Source organism: Echiichthys vipera (genome assembly GCF_963691815.1).
Source record: "Echiichthys vipera genome assembly, chromosome: 21".
Lineage (NCBI taxonomy): Eukaryota > Metazoa > Chordata > Actinopteri > Perciformes > Trachinidae > Echiichthys > Echiichthys vipera.
In genome coordinates, this window is record NC_139846.1 from 12,801,697 (window position 1) to 12,817,697 (window position 16,001).

Below are 16,001 nucleotides of genomic sequence, written 5' to 3' on the forward strand. Positions count from 1 at the left end.
GTGTGTACGACGATTGGACCGACTGAGGCGACTGAGGGTGAATATCTGGTCACTGAGAGGCATGGACGTGGAAATGAGACGCTACCGAGCGGATCGATCACAGTTGTTGTTGCAGTCTGTGGCACTGCAACATGTAGTCACAGCATAAGCTATGCATCTTCACCGGGTTCAACGCAGAAGAAGCTACTAGTTGCTAGCTGCTTGACACAACATTAAAGATCCCCTTCGATATCGTGAAACGGATTACAGATACAGATGGCCCCGCACAGCTCTCACAGACTGTTCCCCAATAAATGGGAGGCAGTAGCTCAGTCCATAGGTGATTCGGCTGGGAAACAGAGGGTCGCCAGTTTGAGTCTATGTGAACTGGTGGCTGGAGAGGTGCCAGTTCATCTCCTGGGCACTGCCGAGGTTATGTTGTGCAAGGCACCAAACCCCCAACTGCTCGGGGCACTGAGCTATTGGCAGCCCCCTCGTTCTAACATCTCTCCATTAAATGCATGTATGTAGGTCCTGTTTGTGCATGTGTGTATTTTGGGCCTGTGTGTTTGTAACATGAATAATAACAGAGTGAAAAAATTAAATTTCCCTTGCGGGATAAATAAAAGTAAATTCTTCTTTTAAATGAAATACTGATTACACACACAGAGGGAGAGTTCATCATTCCATTATATCTTTGCATAGAAATGATTTGTTTGCTGCTATCAACTTTCCATCAAAGATTCGTATAACAAACAATAACATGTTTTTGTCAGACAAATAAAGCATGAAATAAAGTATAAAGTATTGTCATAATAATTATTAACTCTTTGTGTGACATTAAATAACTTTTTAATGCTCATAAAGATCCCAAATGTTGTAATCTTGTTTAATATTTAACCTTTGGGGTGTTATATTTGGACCACATGAGACCCAACAAAGGGGTTAAATAAAGAACCATTTTTTTAAAGAGTGTAGAAAGTAGAGGCAGCTGGATTTATGTAAATACTCTGCATGATAATCACAATTCCATCTTTTTCTGTTTTGGTGATTATCAGTGAACTTCATATCAAATATTAAATGCCCTTTTCTTTTTTTATGTCATCTTTTCCTGCCGGTAACTATCTGAGCAAGTCGCCCATGTTAATGTGTGAAGGGGGCTGTGTAGTGTAGTGTATTATAAAACACTAATAAATGTGTTTAGGGTGTTACTCTCACCGCGGATTCACATTTCTTTCATTTATATCAGGACAATCAACATAGTGAAACTGGGGTTGCCATATGTCTCTCATCATAACCCGTTATTATGTCTTCACAATGTTTTGTCACTCATCTAACACTGTGGTTGCTGTTTATCATTTGAGGCACCGGGCAACTTCCTTTTCTGCCTCCATTATTAAAAAAAGAGCTTTGACCCAAGGTGAAGGTGGGAGCATTAATGTGTGTAGTGTGTATTATTTTGCTGTGTTTTGTGTGTGTGAGTGCCATTGTCAGCTTGTGATTCAAACGATGCAGGCAGGACGCCCGCCAACTGAGCCAGGTCAGAGTGAATAGAGGACGAGGAAATTGGATGTGAGTTTCCGCACCTGCGTTTTTTTTTTTGGCCAACATGAATGAATTTTACATTAGAAAAATATGAACAGATTTTACATTACAAATGTCGTCATTTCTTCTTTTAGTGCTACTTTTAATTTCATTGTCATTTAAATATACAACTGCTACAACAGCCTTTCAATCTGGAATCCTGTATTGTTTAATGACACTAAAGCTCAACCTTGAAACATCCCTTTGTTAACTGTAAACAATGGGAAATAATCACATACATGGTATTGAGTTTGAATGGGGTGTCTTTCATTAGTTGTTTAGCGACGCAGCGGAGACACAAAAGAAGGAAGCAATAGCAACACAACTTGAGAATCAAACCAATACAGATGGAAAGACATCAAGATCCTGCTTTTAACAAGTTCCCTTCCAAGATGTCTGTAGCCTGATGCTTCTCCATGTTACGACAGATTGGAAATATTGTAAAGATGACTACTGCTGTCATTCACGCCCCCGTATGTCTGGCTCTTTGTCGAATTTGTACCCCAGGCACTTGTGCTTGCTGGAAATCTAAAAGCTTATTGATGAAAAATGATAAAGAAGAATCATGTGGGGGGCTCACGGCCCTCAAGCTTTTTTTTAAATGTCATCAATCCAAAGATCAAAGGAACACTACACACAGTTTTTGCAAATTGCTGAATCAATATGGTTTTATCTGAGCCGCTGCAGTCAGCGCAAACTGCAGAGCCACTTCCTGTGCCCTCACGCAATTAAAGCAATTGCTCCAGTGGCCAGGCTGTCCGTGATGCTCACAGCCAAAAGAACGGCCTCGTGATGCATAAAGTAACACATTTGCTAACATTTCTGGAATACAAATACGTTATATCAACACATTTTTCCCCTGCTTTATATAGACTTCATAGCTCAGCTTTTTATTGGTTTACAGAAGAGATACACTTCCATACACATGGCTCAAGGCAGTTGGCTCTGTGGTGAGTTTTTGCATGTCAGTAATGGAGGCAAGCGTTTATGCCTGAGTGCCAAACCTCAATATCCGGCGTTCAGCGGGGTCTGGAGGCTTAGGATAAGCTCTCTTTGCTTAAAGGCTCCTCATGTGGTTTGCACTTTGGCTTGGCGTCTCTGCTGTTTGCAGTGAAGAAACATTGCTACAAGTTGCTGGAAGAAGCGAAAGGTGAAAACACGATAAGCACGGTGCATAATGGAGGTACAGTGTGGTGAAAGCAATCACATTGACAGCCAACTTGATTTTCTCTGTGCGGAGAAGCAGCCTGCCAGCTGTGGTACGGCCACTCAGCTGTCATTCTTTATATTCTAGCTATACATTCTCATTTATGTATGTCTCTTCAGGCTCCAAACACAAAAACCAAAACCAGCAGTGGAAAGTTAGTCCAATCATGTATTGTACTTGGGTAAATGTATTTAAATCAATTTCATGTTACTTACTTACTTATACCTCTGCTATGAAACATTTAAGAATTAAATGTTGTACGTTTTTACATACATCTGCCTGATGGTATTGTATAAACCTACAATGCCTAACCACAATCCATACCTAACCTAAAAGATGAACCCATGCGTTTATTCTTGTAACCACGATGTCAAACGCCCCAGTAGCAAAGTCATTTTGACTGTAAATTATGAAATTTAAACAACTTATTTTAATAGTTACTTAGTTTAATTCGGCGGAGTTGTTCCATTTGGGGGGTCACATCTGCATATGCTCTAAGCCATGGAGGCATTCAAGAAAAACGTTCAAGAATTCAGAAAAACGCAGGGTGAGTTAATACACAAATGATCATGTTGGGGGTGAAGTATTCCTTTACATACATAGTGCAAGACTTTAATTTGCAATGAAGCATTTTACAGAATGGAACTGCTATTTTTTACTCACGTAAAGGATCTGAATAGATGGGAATGACGATTTAAGTTACAACGCACACAAACACAATCTGCAGTGACTTGATAAGCATTCTGAGGCTGAATGGCGGAATGACTGCAGCACCTCCTCAAGGACAACACTCGGATCGTTTAAATCACTCTCCGAGTGTTCTTGGTAATCATGGAGTCATCAGACTTCAGATGCAAGAGGGAATGCTTGCTATGATTTGATTTTTATCACTGAGGTACGTCTGACATCAGTACTAAGTGACCCAGTGGTTAGACAGAATGAGATTGATCTGCAATCAGTAAAAGGTGCTTTTACATGCCTCCCCACTCTCCTGATAACAGGAGAGTACCTGTCACTTGGCTGAATGATTTGAAAAGTGGGAGCGAAGTGACAGTCAGGCTGTATCCTCCTCCAGCTAAAACTCATCATCTCTTCCAGGTACAACTGTGTTCGACAGAGCTCCTCACTCACTCCTCCCAGAAGGGAAATTAGCCCGACTGAAAGCTATGTTACACTGAGACCTCACCTTCACCCCAATGTTCGTAATCATTGTGTTGCCACAGTGTAAAATGGTTATGGCCTTCCAACGTAATGAGGACATCTAGTTTCACAACGTCTGGAGAAAAAAAAGTGATGTGGCGCGTAAGAAAATATTACTGATGCTCATGAATTATTGCAGCTAAGCAAGGTAGGTAGGTAGAGGTAATATTTTCATATGTGATCAGATATGTAAGGGGTGATAATGTGAAGCATGCAGGCCGTTATTGCTAATGATGCAGGACCATAACGTTTATCCCTCTTATTATATAATTAAAGATTACAGATTGCGTGTGTGTTTGTGTGTGTGTGTGTGTGTGTCTGTGTGTGTGTGTGTCTTGTTATGATCTGGCACCTGGTCACTGTGTTTTCATAGAGGTTGACACCCAGAAATACAGCGGAATAAGGGCAGAGTCTCTGCAGATATAGATATGCTTCAGGAGCCATAAGTGATGATAGAGAAGGATTATTTTGTACGAGTTTATAACTTTTATCAGGTTGTCCAATACTTTGAATTATGACCTTCTTTGCATTTAGTGCAAATCGTGGCAAATGTAATGCTAACATGTTAAATTAAGATGATGCAAAATTTACAATGTCAGCTAAATATTAAATGTTTGGTCACATGTGAAATATCCACATCACTATAAAGACCTCTCTTCTGCTCCATGTTGCCCTTCCCTTTTAGGTATAATTTAGCAACCGTTTCATATGTGCTCATGTTAGCAGGATCTGTAGAGAACAAACTCTGCAAGGAGACCTGAAGATCTTCCTTGGCCATCAAAACTAAATTGGTCCATTTCTAAACCTTGGTGCTGCACAATAACAGTCATTGGGCTGAAAGTCTTTGTCCAACAGCTTTCATTTGTCAGAGCGATGACAGTTATAATGGTAACATTATAGTCCAATGACCAGTTATATCACATCTGTGCGAGCTACATTTTATTTTATTAATGACCTGCCAAATATAAAAACTTCACAAAATTACATATCCTTATAATGCTTTACAGTGAAAAACTGGCAGTGCAGCATGTTTCTGTGTCTGGGTTTCAAAGTCAGGAAGTTGCTAAGGGTAAAGTGAATACCTCACAGTAAAGTCAGATATTCTCTCAAGTACTGATATGAAATGTGACTCCTGTTTGCTGTGGGTCAGCTCCGCTGGTGAGGAACATTTAAACTGCAGGAAGTCAACAGAGACATCGTGAAGTAGCAGGCCAGCAGAGAGCTGAGATGAGAGAAAAAATAACTTGCGACGGGCTAAAGGATTTAAACAGTAAGTCTGGATACGGCCTGAATGTCTGCCCTCACCCCTGTAGTTGAGCTGAGACAAAGGTATTGGCATTTTGAGAACATCTCAATCAGTCAGTTTTGGTAAAGTCCACCTAAAATTGGTCCTTTGACTTGTTTCACAGTGATGTTAAGAAATCAATGCAGAAATGCAAAAATATGTGAAAAGACACATTCAGAATGTAACAAATCACAAATTACTGTTTCTTATAGTAATCATATTTATTTGTAAGCTTAATTGCCCAATATCTCAACAACTACTACTACTACAACAACTTGCCTACTGTTGATCCTTTAGCTGTTATCCTGCACCACCAGCACATCAAAATTAAGTTTTCCTTTGTGACCAAATACCAGCCAAACTAATGGCATTCCCATCAGCCTCAGCTGCAGGCAAGTTTTTGTTTACTAATAATTAGCAAATGCTAGAATGCCATCAAGCTGAAGAAAGATGGTAACCATAGTAAACAGTAATGTTGCGTTCCAAACGACACACTTTTACCCCCATAATTTCAGTAGCCGACATACTGCAGCTGGCCTTAAAAACTACGTAGCTACTTCATTATAACACTGCGCCTTGAACTTTGACCCTCTTAATCATATATATGTTGCAGTTTCTAGCGCTGTTATCTGTTTGAGCTCTCTCGGCGGCTCAGTCGATATGACATATCTTCTGTTGCGCAGAGGATTGTGGATCAGGATAGCCAGAAAAGCTGGCTGGCAGACTACAAAATGTGACCGGGTGCAGAGGGACATCCTGGTACTTTTGACATACTGCATTTGACCTACTACATTTGTTTTCTGGCAAACTAAATAGTATGGCAATATGGGTCCTGGAACGCAACCCTCAGCATCATGATGTTAGTCATTGTGGGTATGTAAGAATACTATGGTTAGCATTTAGGTGAAAACACTGTTCTGTCCAAGCTTCACAGAGCTGCTAGTATTTTGACTCTCATGCCTCCGTCAAACCAGAAGTGGTAGAAGCAGCGCGACAAAGTCAATCTACATTGGCGATTTCAAGACTGCCGCCGCTTTACTCGCAACGCAATACATGCGAAAATCAATTGATAATGTGAGAGTTGAAAATATTGAACTTTTCAACAGAATTGCGTGATGCTGTGGTGCATCAGCCAATCAGAAGGGAGTAGGGGGTGAGGAGAGGGTGTGAGTGTTTTGATTCCCCCACAGGCAGATGCACTACTACTACTTCCATAACAGGTCCAATGCAGCAGTGGCTGTTATCTCAGACACGGTCGATGAGAGAAAGGAAACAGTGGGTGAAAAATGTTTATATAGGCGGGTCAGCATTATCCTCGCGTGTATGGGGTGGTCCAAATATGATCAAGCAGCGCGTCACTGGCTTTTCTTGCATCTATTGCACCCGGTCTGAACGTGGCTTAACTCTTGTTTTTGTATCTTTCTTCTTAAGTTAAATGTCCTGTGAATGTCCTTCACAGATAAGGCACACCCTCCAGAAGCAGATCTCTGTGGTGGACTCAGATTTTGAGCGATTGCGCCCAGTCTCTAAACAGAAAGTATGAAGGAGCATTCGAGCTGTGGATGCATTGCTGCGCAGCTTCAAATTTGAGCACAGGACTTTTCACAGTTTGCGACCATACCTCTTCAGCATGCAGCATGAGTAACACGATATGTTCTGTCATATCAGAGGACATTCCATCATTTTACAATCAAGTGCTTCTCTTTTTTTGCGCAGAGATGGCTCAATCTATATGCTGATGGGATTGTCTGGTGTAATTACATCACTGTTCGGAGCAGCGAGCCATCACAACTGTCTGGGGAAACAAACAAAAACTAGTCACAATTTCGATTGCAAGCATCTGGGACCAACAGACAGCTGCTGCGTGCTAAAGGCTCAGTGAATACATTTACAGAAACAACTTTCTACCATCTGAACTGAAAATGAACCCTGCCGTGTTTGCCTCTAGCTTCAGTGCTGTCAGTCAATGTTTTGATCCTGAGAACCGATGCCATTCACACGTGGCAGCTCGTTAATTAACAAAATTATCTATTTACACTCAATACCTTTGCAGAATACAATCAAAGTGTCATACATTAGCAACATGTCTAGTTTCTCTGCTTTAGGGGAGGCTTACAATGTCAGTGTGTTTAAAGACAGTGTTCGAAAATCACATTAGCTTACTAAATTAACAACTGTTTTTTTTATTTGCCATTAGCAGCACACTGAAGTAAACTCATTGCTTCTTCTCTGCATCATAACAAGAAGTAATTAGTTTACTCCGAGCTGTCTCATGAAAATGTTTCTTCCACTCAATTTAATATATTCCAGTATTATTTTAAGGCTAATTAAAATTCTTAAATATTTTAGTTTTAAAATAATTACTGACCCCAGGCTCTGAAAAAGTGGGGGACGGCATTTCACCCTCTAATAGAGAATTCTACAATGAGATTTTTCAATATCGTGTACAGTTAGACGTGAAATAAATCTGCAACCCTTCATCGAGGAGGAAAATACTTGATCAGCAGAGCGCACAGAGACCAACAGCTGGCAGAGAGGAGGGACAAGCAGGGTGATGCAAGCTGGGAGCCAGAGGATCCAGGCTTGGGTAGTAACAGCCCCGCATAAACCTGCTGTACCCAGCATCTCTATCCCCAGCGATCAATAAAACGGACGACATGAGGCTATGGATTACCAACCACAGCGCCTTTGTAGTCAGAACAGAGACCTGGCGACATGAAAAGAGCACAGTGTCTGACCAACACCACAAAAAAATTCCCAAAGCATTCAGTAAACTATGATATATTACATAGAAAAGCATTTTTTACATTTGTTGATTTTTAAAAAACAACATTGCGTCGTGTGCTCATTTAGATGTCTGCATTTACAAGTAGAGTTAACTAATTGTATGAACAAATATGTTCACATAATGCAAAGGTTTCCCCATATTAACGTTGGTCAGGCATATCGAATCAGTGTCCGCATGGTTGTTGACTGAGACCTCGACAGCAAGTTTAATTAGAGGGACTGGATTAAAGGGTTCATCTGATCCAGTAAATAAACTCACCTCTAAATTACTCCAACAGTGCCTGAGAGCAGCACGCCTCGCCTCATCTGTCTAACTCCTACAGAGACAATCAATATTTAAGAGAAAATCCATTTCTTGATTAGGGCACCAGCTGTTTAGTTTTGGAGATTTGTATGCTTTTATGAACAGTTCAGAGCATGTTTGTAAAGTAAACTAAGAGTTTCAATTATAAAACTCCATTAAAATGCTTTTCAGGCGCAGCCTATTGCTTCCAATCCAACAGAACTTTTTACTTCCCAAAAACTCCTCTGCAAGCCGGATTCATTTAATTGAATTTCAGAAGTGTCCGTCCGTCAGGCACCATCAAAAGGCACCATCACCATAGAAGTCTGAATAAAAAGCGTCACAGACTTCTCTTTGCCGTGACCGACCTCAGAGAATATCGATGCATATTTATGCTGCCATGTGAATAAATTTACCATGTAATACATTTTGTGGACATTTTTTTATTATTATTTTACGAAACTATCTCTTCTTCTCCATCCTTGATTTAGTTTCTGCTGATGCCTCACAGTACACGGGCGAGCATATAGAGCTGGGCAGAATATTAACTTGCAAACCTTTGATGCCCGCTTTAAATGAAACTGCTATTTATCAACTCATAGAAAAGTCATGCACACCTTCGCTCTGCACAGAGAAGACTGGAATAAATTCCTTCCACAACCTCCTGCCAACAGGTGTCCAGTAGGATCCAGTTCGGCAAAGAATATGGAGATACTTGCATTAAAGACATTTCTCATTGTGCACATAGACAGTCGTGGACCCGGCTGCTCTTCACCCATCATCACCATCAGTAAGCCCCTTCAGGTTAACCAGAGGGTTCTGAAGATTGCTTGAGCTGCCTGTCACTTCAATTGTGCTCAGACAAGAAGATGTGCACTTACTGGCTTCACAGCTCTCTGGCCTCTGTGCTGCCGTATATGTTGGCACTCATCATTGATTCTTGTTTTTACAAGGTGTAAATGGTGATCACATCTGATGAAAATTCACAGGGTTAAAAAAAAAAAAAAAAAGGTGCTTCTGCTCTAAAAATACCCATATGATTCAATATTTATCTCGCTTAACTTAAGCTACCCAGAAGGAGTGATTTAATCAAATAATCTGATATAAATAGAATACTTATAACATAATCCTGTCTCTGTCACTGTGTTTACATGATTATATTCAGGGTAAGGGCCTACTCTGGTTTTTCAAACGTCATGTAAACACCGTAACCCGGGTAAAATTGGAGTTCTCAGGGAGCATACCTATGTTCCCTGGGTCCTATGTTCCCCGCTTTGTATGTGACAGGTGAACATCGGACCCTAACACTACCCCCTAACCCCTTTGAGTGGGGGACATAGGACCCGGGGAACATAGGGATGCCCCCAGTTCTCATACCCCAGTGAATAGACCTATAACTCCTTTAGTAACCGGGGTATTCATGCATGTAAACAGCATTACCGGAGTATTATCGGGTTTTATGTCTGCGCATGCTCCGTTGGTTATAACTCCTCCTCTCCACTCCGTGGTAGTGGCTTTTGACCCAGAAATCGAATAGATTAACAAGCAACGGCGCCGAAAACAACAGCAACAACAGAGCGTTACCTTAATACAGAGGGAGGACTTCGGCATGGCAGGTAAAGCCACTGCCAAGAAGATCCATTTCTGTCCAAAGGTGGGCAGTCCCCCCCCCCCCCCCCCCCCCCGCTTGTGATTTTGACAAAGGTGAACCGGGAGAAAAAGCCTTACTCTGACCAGCTGTGTGTTGGCGGAGCACCACCTACTGTACCTTTCCCATTCAACCCCCTTTCATGTATACGTGGGGAACTTTATTTATTCGATTATTCCCTTAACCGGGGACCATTTTTGGGTTACTGATGTGCGTGCAAACGCACTGAGTGAGTGATGTCTGTCAGAAGCACAGGCGTAAAGGTGTACAGACAGAGATTGTACAGTAGAAAATGTCTGACTTTGATGGAGGTTGGTATTCCATCTTGGGTTCGTTCTGTACATACATCAGCTGGCAGCTTCAGCCAGCTTCAACAATGATTTCATTTAATACAACAAACTACACCATTTTGTTCATTTACCTTGGGCTGTGCTTTCTGTACACACTCACCCAAAGGACCACAGAATCGTCCCTAAGCACCAAGGGGAGAAACCTCCCAAAAAGACAATGCATACACACATTTGGTCAGTTCAAGTTAAGATTACATGAAAATTTGATAACTTTCTAAAGCAAGGAAATACACGTCTGAGGTGGATTTTGCCTGCTCCAAGCTAAAATGTTGGGACTTGAATGCTGATTATTAGAAATCCAGCTTCTGTTGATCAGTGAAGTCTCGTTTTGGGAATGTCACATCATGTCACACAAACAATACACTTTCCTGTCTAATTACCTGGAACTGCTCCCTCATTTCTTATTGGAAAAGCCGACCACTCCACAGGCAACACAACCAATGACACAAGTATTTCATGTAAACATCGATTTGAAGGCGAAATCCACATTGTTCTGTAAAAGTCATTTTTATACTAATTTTGTGTGTGGTTAGTTTATCAATATTTTCTCATCATTGAATTTTGAATTTTATTTCAGACGTATCAGAAAAAAAGAATACAATAGTATACAAAATTAAATTAGTTTAACAAATAAGAGAGAAAAAAACAACAAAAAAACTGAAACAACATACTGTATATACAATACAATAATCTGAAAAGGAGTGGGAAGAAGTTTTCACTTATTTAAACAATTCAGTGATTGCTGTAATCTGTATCTTTTATCCATTATATGTACAATTTGTAAATCTCACCATACAATAATAAATAATATAACATTTTATAAATAACATAATATGTATAAAGTAACATAATGTAATTTATAGGCCTACATATAAACATCCATAGAAGCACATCTACATATGGATTTATAACCGCAAATATACATCTATAGCCCATATTCCTACACAAAGCAATTTGTGCAAAAGTTTGTTTGTTTTTGGTTTTTAAAGCCCTTCTTCATCTTTATACCTTCTGAAAATCATCCCTCTGTACCTTCTTTTAAACTGGACCATGTTTGGATGTTGCTTTAGCTCCGTGCTGATTCCACTCCACAGTTTCACTGAAGTTTCACTCCATTCAATGAAATGCATTGACTTTTTAAAGTCATGCGAACTGCTGGCTTCTTAAAATTGAACTTTTCCCTCACATTATAACCCCCCCCCCCTCAAAAAAAAGTGTTTGAATATTATCTGGTAACCGTCTGTTTCTTGCTTTAAACATCATTCGTGTCATTTGATAGTTAACCAGATCACTGAACTTTAAAGTAGGGGAATGTAAAAACAGGAGGTTGCTGTGATCATAATAACCAGCTTTACTGATTGTTCTTATGGCTCGTTTTTGAAGTGTGACTAGTGGTAGCAGTGAGCTTTTGTATGTAACATGTAACCAAAAAAGCTATCATAAATATCAACAATCAGGTACTACTGCTGTCAGTCCCTCAGACTCAAAAGGCACAGAAAGGCAGTATCAGACCACAATGTAACACAGCCAGAAGACATGGTGCATTTATGACTAAAACAAACTGTAACTCTGAATTATTGAAACTCTTCTTTGAGGTAAAACCGGTAACAAGTCGACATTCTTCATTGGAGGTTGTCGATAAAGCAGATTCCTACAATGAAGGCTGCTGAGAGAGAGTGGGAGTAAATTGAAACACTACATCATAGAATAATTGAACGCTCTGATGATCAGTTACAGTGTGAGCAAACTTGTTTTTCCTTTTAATGTATATTTATTGTTTCTCTCAAACCGTATCCTTCATAGAGCATTAAAAGCAGTTGAGGGGATACTACCAACACAAATCTTTATAAAACGTATTATCTCAAGCTGTCGAATCAGTACGCAGGAGGTACCTGAGAGCGCTGACTCAGCATCTGCCGTTGATGAATTTACCCTGTCAGATGGATTTCTGGCTGCTTTTCAACACCATTATATCCAGGACCAAATGTCACATTCACAAGTTGACAGAGAGAAGATGCACAGAGCTTTTACATTAATTGTTGGCTTTAAGAGTGAGACATAGAGAATGGGCAGTCCTCCTGACACGACATCACTCCGCAGGGCACCAGCTGCCCGACTTTGATTGTAGCCAGAAATAAAACTCGACCGTGACTGTCTTGTCCTCGGTTTCCTACAGTGAACATCCTGTCCAGGAAGGTGAGAGCTGGGGGGCTGGGGGGAAAAGTATTCAAAAAACATGGGTGAATATTTGATTATGTGATGTGTGTGTGGTAATATACAGTATATATTTTTTTTTTTCTTACAGTCAACAAATTTCATGAGATGACAACAGAACTTTCTGACTTCCCCTCCCTTGGCTGGGGCTCTTAGCCCCAAACCCATTGGTCCCTTGTGACGTCAAAAATCCCAAATAGATTGTCACGGCAAAAAGCAACCACAAAAGCGACTGATGAAATAAGGAAAGGTTTAGTCTCAAAACAAAACAGGTATGTTGAAACAGGCAAAACTTACACAAAAACTGACAGCAAAACCACAATGATCCCGCACAGAACGACAGGGGACCAGGGTACCAGGGTACCAGGGTACATAAAGACAGACTAATTACAGACAAGACACAGCTGGCCAGGCGGCACAAATCAGGAGAAGGGAGACAATCACAGACAGGAAGACAGAGCACAAGAGAGAGAATAACCTAGAAACTGACAATAAACTAGGAAAAGGCATACATCACACAGAACTTGACATAGATACATTAACTTTTTAAACTCAATAACTGGTTTTCGCTAAAGTTGCTCAAAAAACAGTAATTAGAGCATTTGTAGGGGTCGATTTTCAACCACGGATAAATACGCATTTGGTGTTCTCAAGTGGCAGCCTCCGGGAGTGGCAACCAACCTTCCCTGAAAAGTGAAGCCAACAGGAAACCGTCTCAAACCTAAGATTGTGTAGAAGTCAATGAGAAAATGTCCCTATTCTCACTTGATTTATACCTCAGTGATCATGTTACTAATGAGTTTATGGTCTCACTTGCTAATTTCAAGTCTTCTATACAGCATGATAGCTTTTGGGCAAACATGGCACAGACAAATCTGAATTTAAAAAAAAAGCTGTATCAGGCTTTAAAGAAGTTGTCATCAAAATACTGGGGTAAAAGTGGCCTGGGATTGTCTTCACACAGCTCTCACAGACCATTCCCCAAGATGTGAAATACCAACGTTTTTTCACAGAGAAGGATCCAGAGAAACTTGGAATTACAACACACATTCATTCTCTGCTCAGAACGTAATTACTCCACTATATTACATAATCTTATGTAGCAAATATTAGTTCAATAAAGTTGTGGATATTAATGTTCTGAATGTTGACCAACCTCGTCCTTCAAATTAAAAAACTGTGTTTATATAACAGAAGGTACTAACTGAACGGTGAGTGGTGGCCTTCAGAGTTTGTTAACTTTCATTAAAATGGAATTCAATGGAATTGTGTTTAACCTCGGCTGTGGCTTTGAATGAGATTGGAAAGGGCTGATTTGTCCATGGGAACTTTAACAGGAACTGGAATGCACTGGCTTTTCAATCATATATTTCTGTGGATGAACTGAGCTCAGAATCAGCACATCTCTGTCCAATCCCATTTGACCTTCATTTTTAAGTGTGATATTCCACAGAAGTATTTCTCACAGAAATTAGCCACTGGCAGCTATAACGTAGCTTGACAGATTGTTTTTCTGGATTTATAGCTGAACGTGTCTGAGCCACCTCACCCTGCTCGGATCTACTTTGTGATTCCCCACTCCCCTCTGTGGACTTATGGGGACATTTTTCAGGCCAGTCTCAGTCGGATGCAGGAGGGGGGACTCTGCTTCACATGGTGGATCATGCACACTGCCAACATAATTATTCTCTAAATCGCTGTGCAACAACTTTGATGGTTCTCAAGTCAACACGCATGAAAATAAGGAACAGGATGATGTGAACCAGTGGAGTTGCAAATAAACTAAAGGAATGTTAAAACAGAGTCTGAAAGAACAGACAGACAGATAGATAATACAACCCAATACTATCTAAAACCAGAAGCTGCAGCCTCTAAAAATTCATTAGACTTGAATCAATACATCAATACATCTCTATTACATTGCTTTAATAATACGTATGTATTAGGACTGGGTATCGTTTAAAATACTATACCACTTCCCTGTGATACCGATACTATTAGAGTACTTCATTTGATGCCGTTTTTCTACTTTATTTGTGCTCAACTTCACCACACTACAGGCTGTTTGGGTTGTAGCTGCTGTGGCAGTGGGCTAAACACACACATTAAATTCAAGAACGCTTGTGGTGTTGGCTGCGATAAAAACATTTTTTGATCTGTTTCTAGTCCACTTCCCTGATGCGAAAATGATTCCCCCCAGCTGGTATGGTTCGCTTTCACACCCATTCATTTAATCTGGACTGAATCAGTTGATGACGTGCTGAAGTGAACCAAAATGTACCTGCACTTCGGCTCAATAAAGGTTTGGGACAAAAAAAGGGGGGAAAAAGCACTTCACTCACTCACTCACAGACAACGCACCAACCACCAAGTGATGTCACAATGTAGAGACAACTGCGGGGGTTGATTTTGGCATTGGTCCTTGGTTATTACATTCCTACTCCAGGTTTGTCCTTGGTGACTCATGCTGTTGTGTTGGTGACAGGAGGAGAAGTACTTTTTACTCATTATATAAACATGTAGCTGCCTACAGGAGCTGGGTTGGTCCAAAAATGTGCAGTGCTTTCTGCAGTTAGTGCGGACCCAGGTCCGATCACATTCTCACCACAAACGAACCGCACCAGAGTTTGTTTGGTCCACTTCTGATGTGTATCTAAGTACGAAGGCTGCATTTCCACCTGCACAAACAAACCGCAAATGAGCAAATGAGGAAACACCCTCATGTTTGATTCAACTAAAATAAATAAGGCTGGTATGGGAGGGGACACGACCTGCTAACCTGACTCTCGCTAGATGACTTTCGCTCCGCCTCCCTTCCATCTTGACTCCACCTAGCTCCACTCAACCATCTGCATTCGCTCCATAGTACAGTGATTTCAGGGTCCGCAAAAATGATCAGGCCAATCAGGACCACCGGGCGGGGTTTTATAGATGTGACGTAGCAGAGAAACAACTGTGGCGGCTTGCATCAAGGAAGCAGACGTCAACATGGATGCTGCTGTTTCATCCGTGTTGTCCAATCTGGAGAATATTTCTTCTATAAAAAAACACCAGAGAACGGCTCTGAAGGCTTTTGTTGGTGAAAACCATGTCGCCTGTTCTGTTTGGCTCTTCTCTGCGTCGCTCTCATCTGCGTCACAGGTTAGTTCTGATGCGAGTGGTCGAAGTAGCACGTCAATAAAGATGACAGACAAGTGGTTTATCCAATCATATGCAAGGATTTTTGATAAGGCCCAGCCTCCTGAAATCACTTCCCAGTCGAGGAACGAAATTCAACTGGTGAGAGTCAGGTTAACAAACTGCAGTATCCCAGGTTAAAGTTGGATGTGTGTTTGATGTAACCACCCGCCCTCCTCCCTAAGTGGATTTTGAGGCTTGTTATACTACATCACCTGACATCAGAAGCTCTGAACATGTAATCTTAATGTGTGTATTGTTTTACATTGAGGTCACTTGAAAGCCAG